The sequence below is a fragment of the Theobroma cacao genome, chromosome 1, assembly GCF_053813885.1.
Source record: "Theobroma cacao isolate CCN51 chromosome 1, ASM5381388v1, whole genome shotgun sequence".
NCBI lineage: Eukaryota > Viridiplantae > Streptophyta > Magnoliopsida > Malvales > Malvaceae > Theobroma > Theobroma cacao.
The window spans coordinates 24,365,287-24,374,572 of NC_142639.1; the positions used below are offsets into that span (position 1 = coordinate 24,365,287).

The 9,286-nt window shown below is 30.4% G+C and overlaps 1 long non-coding RNA gene across 1 annotated transcript; it reads right to left on the reverse strand.

The window, feature by feature from the left end:
- Positions 1–6,146: 6,146 nt before the first annotated feature.
- LOC148764676 (uncharacterized) lies at positions 6,147–8,273 on the reverse strand. The gene is made up of 3 exons (XR_016024202.1): positions 7,948–8,273; positions 7,216–7,299; positions 6,147–6,347 (listed from the first exon to the last, which is right to left on the reverse strand). It is a non-coding gene; the product is annotated as an uncharacterized LOC148764676 (long non-coding RNA).
- Positions 8,274–9,286: the final 1,013 nt, after the last annotated feature.

The following is a 9,286-nucleotide window of genomic DNA, read 5'->3' on the forward strand; positions in this document are numbered from 1 at the left end:
AATCCGTTTAAACAAAAAATGTAAAAAAATTCAACCTAAAATAAATAATGAGATTATAAACATTTTAAAGCGAGTAATGAAGCTTTTCAAGTCATGAATGACTATAAATGGACTTTTCCTATCAACGGGGGGTTTTAACCTCACGTTTTCTGAGTAAACACTCAATTATAATCTTTTTTAACAAAAAATGTAAAAAAATTTAACTTAAAATCAATAATGAGATTATAAACCTATTTAAAGCGAGTAAAGAGGCTTTCGAAAGCATGGGTGACTATAAGTGGACTTTTGCTACCAATAGAGGGTTTTAACCTCACGTTTCCTGAGTAAACACTTAATTATAATCCGTTTAAACAAAAAATGTAAAAAAATTCAACTTAAAATCAATAATGAGATTATAAACATTTTAAAGCGAGTAATGAAGCTTTTCAACTCATGAATGACTATAAATGGACTTTTCCTATCAACGGGGGGTTTTAACCTCACGTTTTCCGAGTAAACACTCAATTATAATCCGTTTAAACAAAAAATGTAAAAAAATTCAACTTAAAATCAATAATGAGATTATAAATATTTTTAAGGCGAGTAATGAAGCTTTTCAACTCATGAATGACTATAAATGGACTTTTCCTATCAACGAGGGGTTTTAACCTCTCGTTTCCTGAGTAAACACTCAATTATAATCTGTTTAAACAAAAAATATAAAAAAATTCAACTTAAAATCAATAATGAGATTATAAACCTATTTAAAGCGAGTAATGACGCTTTCGAAGGCATGGGTGACTATAAACGGACTTTTCCTTCTAATAGAGGGTTTTAACCTCACGTTTCCCGAGTAAACAATTAATTATAATTCGTTTAAACAAAAAATGTAAAAAAATTCAACTTAAAATCAATAATGAGATTATAAACATTTTTAAGCGGGTAATGAAGCTTTTCAAGTCATGAATGACTATAAATGGACTTTTCCTATCAACGTGGGGTTTTAACCTCACGTTTTTCGAGTAAACACTCAATTATAATCTTTTTTAACAAAAAATGTAAAAAAATTGAACTTAAAATCAATAATGAGATAATAAACCTATTTAAAGCGAGTAATGAGGCTTTCGAAAGCATGGGTGACTATAAGTGGACTTTTGCTACCACTAGAGGGTTTTAACCTCACGTTTCCCGAGTAAACACTTAATTATAATCCGTTTAAAGAAAAAATGTAAAAAAATTCAACTTAAAATTAATAATGAGATTATAAACATTTTTAAGCGGGTAATGAAGCTTTTCAAGTCATGAATGACTATAAATGGACTTTTCCTATCAAAGAGGGGTTTTAACCTCACGTTTTCCAAGTAAACACTCAATTATAATCTTTTTTAACAAAAAATGTAAAAAAATTGAACTTAAAATCAATAATGAGATAATAAACCTATTTAAAGCGAGTAATGAGGCTTTCGAAAGCATGGGTGACTATAAGTGGACTTTTGCTACCAATAGAGGGTTTTAACCTCACGTTTCCCGAGTAAACACTTAATTATAATCCGTTTAAAAAAAAATGCAAAAAAATTTAACTTAAAATCAATAACGAGATTATAAACATTTTAAAGCGAGTAATGAAGCTTTTCAAGTCATGAATGACAATAAATGGACTTTTCCTATCAACGGGGTGTTTTCACCTCACGTTTTTCGAGTAAACACTCAATTATAATCCGTTTAAACAAAAAATGTAAAAAAATTCAACTTAAAATCAATGACGTGATTATAAACATTTTTAAGGCGAGTAATGAAGCTTTTCAACTCATGAATGACTATAAATGGACTTTTCCTATCAACGGGGGGTTTTAACCTCACGTTTTCCGAGTAAACACTCAATTATAATCTTTTTTAACAAAAAATGCAAAAAAATTTAACTTAAAATAAAAAATGAGATTATAAACCTATTTAAAGCGAGTAATGAGGCTTTCGAAGGCATGGGAGACTATAAGTGGACTTTTCCTACCAATAGAGGGTTTTAACCTCACGTTAGCCGAGTAAACACATAATTATAATTCGTTTAAACAAAAAATGTAAAAAAATGCAACTTAAAATTAATAATGAGATTATAAACATTTTTAAAGCGAGTAATGAAGCTTTTGAAATCATTAATGACTATAAATTGACTTTTCCTATCAACGAGGGGTTTTAACCTCACGTTTTTCGAGTAAACACTCAATCATAATCTTTTTTAACAAAAAATGCAAAAAAATTTAACTTAAAATCAATAATGAGATTATAAACCTATTTAAAGCGAGTAATGAGGCTTTCGAAGGCATGGGTGACCATAAATGGACTTTTCCTACTAACAGAGGGTTTTAACCTCACGTTTCTCGAGTAAACACTTAATTATAATCCGTTTGAACAAAAAATGTAAAACAATTCAACTTAAAATCAATAGTGAGATTATAAACATTTTTAAAGCGAGCAATGATGCTTTTCAAGTCATAAATGACTATAAATGGACTTTTCCTATCAACGGGGGCTTTTAACCTCACGTTTTCTGAGTAAACACTCAATTATAATCTGTTTAAACAAAAAATGTAAAAATATTCAACTTAAAATCACTAATGAGATTATAAACCTATTTAAAGCGAGTAACGAGGCTTTCGAAGGTGTGGGTGACTATAAACGGACTTTTCCTACCAACAGAGGGTTTTAACCTCAGGTTTCCAAAGTAAACACTTAATTATAATTCGTTTAAACAAAAAATGTAAAAAATTCAACTTAAAATCAATAATGAGATTATAAACATTTTAAAGCGAGTAATGAAGCTTTTCAACTCATGAATGACTATAAATGGACTTTTCCTACCAACGGGGGGTTTGAACCTCAAGTTTTTCGAGTAAACACTCAATTATAATCTTTTTTAACAAAAAATGCAAAAAAATTTAACTTAAAATAAAAAATGAGATTATAAACCTATTTAAAGCGAGTAATGAGGCTTTCGAAGGCATGGGAGACTATAAGTGGACTTTTCCTACCAATAGAGGGTTTTAACCTCACGTTAGCCGAGTAAACACATAATTATAATCCGTTTAAACAAAAAATGTAAAAAAATTCAACTTAAAATCAATAATGAGATTATAAACATTTTAAAGCGAGTAATGAAGCTTTTCAACTCATGAATGACTATAAATGGACTTTTCCTATCAACGGGGGGTTTTAACCTCACGTTTTCTGAGTAAACACTCAATTATAATCCGTTTAAACAAAAAATGTAAAAAAATTCAACTTAAAATCAATAACGAGATTATAAATATTTTTAAGGCGAGTAATGAAGCTTTTCAACTCATGAATAACTATAAATGGACTTTTCCTATCAACGAGGGGTTTTAACCTCTCGTTTCCTGAGTAAACACTCAATTATAATCTGTTTAAACAAAAAATATAAAAAAATTCAACTTAAAATCAATAATGAGATTATAAACCTATTTAAAGCGAGTAATAACGCTTTCGAAGGCATGGGTGACTATAAACGGACTTTTCCTTCCAATAGAGGGTTTTAACCTCACGTTTCCCGAGTAAACAATTAATTATAATTCGTTTAAACAAAAAATGTAAAAAAATTCAACTTAAAATCAATAATGAGATTATAAACATTTTTAAGCGGGTAATGAAGCTTTTCAAGTCATGAATGACTATAAATGGACTTTTCCTATCAACGTGGGGTTTTAACCTCACGTTTTTCGAGTAAACACTCAATTATAATCTTTTTTAACAAAAAATGTAAAAAAATTGAACTTAAAATCAATAATGAGATAATAAACCTATTTAAAGCGAGTAATGAGGCTTTCGAAAGCATGGGTGACTATAAGTGGACTTTTGCTACCAATAGAGGGTTTTAACCTCACGTTTCCCGAGTAAACACTTCATTATAATCCGTTTAAACAAAAAATGTAAAAAAATTCAACTTAAAATCAATAATGAGATTATAAACATTTTAAAGCGAGTAATGAAGCTTTTCAAGTCATGAATGACTATAAATGGACTTTTCCTATCAACGGGCGGTTTTAACCTCACGTTTTTCGAGTAAACACTCAATTATAATCTTTTTTAACAAAAAATGTAAAAAAAATTAACTTAAAATAAATAACGAGATTATAAACCTATCTAAAGCGAGTAATGAGGCTTTCGAAGGCATGGGTGACTATAAGTGGACTTTTCCTACCAATAGAGGGTTTTAACCTCACGTTTCCCGAGTAAACACTTAATTATAATCCGTTTAAACAAAAAATGTAAAAAAATTCAACTTAAAATCAATAATGAGATTATAAACATTTTAAAGCGAGTAATGAAGCTTTTCAACTCATGAATGACTATAAATAGACTTTTCCTATCAACGGGGGGTTTTAACCTCACGTTTTCCGAGTAAACACCCAAATATAATCTTTTTTAACAAAAAATACAAAAAAATTTAACTTAAAATCAATAATGAGATTATAAATCTATTTAAAGCGAGTAATGAGGCTTTCGAAGGCATGGGTGACTATAAACGGACTTTTCCTACCAACAGAGGGTTTTAACCTCACGTTTCCCGAGTAAACAATTAATTATAACTCGTTTAAACAAAAAATATAAAAAAATTCAACTTAAAATCAATAATGAGATTATAAACATTTTAAAGCGAGTAACGAAGCTTTTCAAGTCATGAATGACTATAAATAGACTTTTCCTATCAACGGGAGGTTTTAACCTCACGTTTTTCGAGTAAACACTCAATCATAATCTTTTTTTAACAAAAAATACAAAAAAATCGAACTTAAAATCAATAATGAGATTATAAACCTATTTAAAGCGAGTAATGAGGCTTTCGAAGGCATCGATGACCATAAATGGACTTTTCCTACCAACAGAGGGTTTTAACCTCACGTTTCTCGAGTAAACACTTAATTATAATCCGTTTAAACAAAAAATGTAAAAAAATTCAACTTAAAATCAATAGTGAGATTGTAAACCTTTTTAAAGCGAGCAATGATGTTTTTCAAGTCATGAATGACTATAAATGGACATTTTCTATCAACGGGGGGTTTTAACCTCACGTTCCCCTAGTAAACACTCAATAATAATCTGTTTAAACAAAAAATGTAAAAAAATTTAACTTAAAATCAATAATGAGATTATAAACCTTTTTAAAGCGAGTAATGAGGCTTTCGAAGAAATGGGTGACTATAAATGGACTTTTCCTATCAACAGAGGGTTTTAACCTCTCGTTTGTCGAGTAAACACTTAATTATAATCCGTTTAAACAAAAAATGTAAAAAAATTCAACTTAAAATCAATAATGAGATTACAAACATTTTAAAGCGAGTAATGAAGCTTTCCAAGTCATGAATGACTATAAATGGACTTTTCCTATCAACCGGGGGTTTTAACCTCACGTTTTCTGAGTAAACACTCAATTATAATCCGTTTAAACAAAAAATGAAAAAAAATTCAACTTAAAATCAATAATGAGATTATAAACATTTTTAAGGCGAGTAATGAAGCTTTTCAACTTATGAATGACTATAAATGGACTTTTCTTATCAACGGGGGGTTTTAACCTCACGTTTCCTGAGTAAACACTCAATTATAATCTGTTTAAACAAAAAATGTAAAAAAATTCAACTTAAAATCAATAATGAGATTATAAACCTATTTAAAGCAAGTAATGACGCTTTCGAAGGCATGGGTGACTATAAACGGACTTTTCCTACCAATAGTGTCACGACCCGGAACTCCCCATCGAGCCCGTGACAACCGCCGCGAAGCCTCGACAAACATTCTTCACTCCGAATGTCGATCGAAACCTCGCAAGGCTCTTGTATCAGCTTTCGCACTTCCCCGGTGAGCAATAGTTATCAAATAATCAAAATACGAAGGATTACAAATCATTTCCAAATTATAACATAACATATTGTTTTTTTTTTTTTTGCTCACAGGGGCATTTTCGTCATTTTTATCGAAAACCTCGAAACTTGCTAAAAATGTAGTAGGTAAGCCGAAAATATATATTTAATGATTAAAAAAATTAAGTATCTAAAACGTTCATTTAAAGTGAAAATTTGACCATTTGAATATGATAAAAATATTCAATAAAATAAACTATTTTCTTGTAAAATAATTTTCATAAAACTATCGGTACATAATTCTTATAGCGTAAAAGATAATTATATTCATATATACTATAAAGCAAATAACCAAAGCATAAAATTTCTTTTACAGTGACACGTGGGCCCATATCTATCCAAAATGCATCGGAAGCTGGAAACCTACAGCTTTTACCGATTCGAGTCCAAATGAAGGTCCTTGTTCAAGTCAGCTAACTACGAAATTCCCTGAGCCTGAAATGTGAGGAAATGAGGGTGGTGAGATTATAAAATCCCAGCGAGTAAACAGATACCATCTAAACTATCTAAAGTCGAGTAAATGGAGACAATTAAAATAAATCATCATACTGTAATTTCATTACCATTCAACTCATTTCAACCAAATAAAATCAATCCATAAAAATCGAGTAATCAACTTGGCTTATGAATTTCTTAAAACTTTGGCTCGTGCCAAAACTCATACTCGGTGATACCTTGCGCAGGGCATCTAACCGAGTCCGCCAAGGCTGTTAAAATTTTGTGTACACTTAAAATATATTTTTGTTTGAAAAAAATACAGCCGTTCCTTGGCGTTGGCTGAGTTCCCCTTCACATGGTGGTTTGGCGTGAAGTGAACCCTAAGCTATACCCCAGGAGATACCCTACGCGCCTCTCCGTTCGAGGTAATAATATAATGGAGTTTACCGTGCCCCTCTAATAGGCTGGTCCACGGAACCCCCTCTGCAGTAAATAATTAATATATAATCCACCAATCAATAAAATTCATTCTAGCATGTCATGGCAATTTATCACAACCTAGCCTCTCAAGGCTGAATACACAGTATAAATAATTATAACACCAAAATCAGTTTAGCCATTCATGCTCATTTATTGTCATAAGCCATTCAATTCAGAACCATAAATTTGCAACACAAACTAGCAGTCTCCAATTACTCTATTTTCAAAACCAATATTCGATTTTTCAGAAAATTTATAAAATCATTTTATAAAATCACAATTTCCCTTAAAACATAACAATTTACCATTTAAACCCATTTTTCATAAAATCACATAGTTGTATAAAACTACTCTAGATAATTAAGACGATAATAAGTTTACTCACAATGTCTAGAATGCAGACTTTCGAAGTACTCTGTCTACTAGTCCTCGGATGTAATTTTCTTGCCTTTATTGGAGGACTCACCACCTTGACACAGTACAAAATCGAGAATTCACTAAGTTGGTACTAAATCAAAATTAAACTAATTTGGACTACCAATGCATGATATGGAATGCAAAAATGCACTGGTAACTATTTAAATCCGGTATTAGCCTAATTCGTCTTATCACCCGATTAAATTCCTAACGGGTTCGTTTAAACTCCAATTTAATTCTTTTCAGTTTCTATACCTCAATTGCACCCAAATTAACTTAATGTCCCTCAGTGTGATGCAATTTATCAGTCCCAATAGCAAATTACAAAAATACCCCTAGTGGGTAAAAATTCGTATTTTTGCTCCGAAAATTCCCATTATTTTTCTAGGCTCATAATTCATTATTCCTTAACCAATTCTCCTAGAATAAAATCAAACTCATCCTCATTCACTACATGGTAAATTCAGCCATTAATGGTTGGGGGAGAAAATAAATTCTTTTCTTGTTGTTTTGTTTCTAAATATGCTAAACTAACTAAAAACACTAACATAAATTAAAATCAAATAAATCCAACAACTTTCTCTCTCCTAACCCATTTTTTCAGAATTGAATTCATCATGAAAACATGTAATTTAATCATGGAAAATAAAGAGAAATGCTTGGGAATAAGAAAACTCAAGCTTAATAGAAAAAATCTCACCTTTTTCACTTAATTTCCTTGAAAATTCACACTTTTTCTTTGATTTTCTCTCTCTAGGGTTTTGTTTTCTCCTTTCTCTCTCTTGTTTCTTGCTTGGCCGAATGTTGAAGAAGAAGAATGGGTGGGCTGATTTTTTTTATGCATTTTTATTGTTTAATGAAATAATATTATTTTATTCATATTTTAAATATTTTATTAATTCATTTCTTTTTTCTAGCCATCCACTTGTCCTATTTTCTTTCACCATGCATTCCCTTTGACTTATCCAAGACTTAAGTGATATTTCCAGATTTTTCCAAAGTTTTGGTGGAGCAAATTTTTCAAAATTACACTTTTGCCCCTGAACTTTTCAAAAATTACATTTTTACCCCAAAAATTGAAAATTTTCCATAATGCATAATTTTCACTCCTCATACTCATTTCACACTCCAAATAATTAAATTTGATCAAAATCCTTTCAAAAAATTAAATTTTCGATTCCGAATGGTAAAATTACCATTTTACCTTTTTACTCCAAATTATACCGAAATTAAAATTTTTCACTTCTAAACCTCAAATCTTACTCCAATAAGTCAAATGGGGCCAAAAATCTTTTCTAAAAATTTCCATTTTGTCCCCAGGTGGCAAATGACCATTTTGCCCCTAGATAGCGAAAATTCCAATTTGACTCCAAAATGATCCTCGAACTCCGAATCACCATATTAACCCATTCTGGGACTTTAAAATTCTTAATTTCATTGTAAATTCTCTATTTGATCTAGTTCGAGGCTTAAATCAACTTTATTGTACCTCTAGGTACAATACCGACTTTTGTAAATTTTTCGAAACTCTCCTAGCATGCAAACATACTATCCATCACATGTATGTCATGATAAATATTTTTATAGAGTCGAGCTTGTCATCTTCTCCCCCACTTGGATCAACCATATGATCTTTCTTCTTGATTGACTTCGACATCCGGCTAAATATTAATATTTTAATAATATTTTATTAATAAAATATTATTTTATTCTAAAAATTTTATCTTGTCTCTTTGGTACCCAAAATACCTTATTATGCCTCACTTGACTTCCAAATCGCCTTTTATCTCACAAATTCTCCTCTGATAAAATTATTATTATTTTCTCACTTGCGAAACATTTTATCCTAAACTACTCCTTTCGTCTTTTATCACTTCTAAACATTTTAATTGACCTCAATATGCATTCGATCAATTTTATTTATCACCATATCAAAGTATGGGGTATTTCAATCTCCCCCACTTAAATAGAATTCGTCCTCGAATTCTTGTCGATGTTGCATTATCAATCTCCTTCTATGATCCTACTCCTTGTTCCTT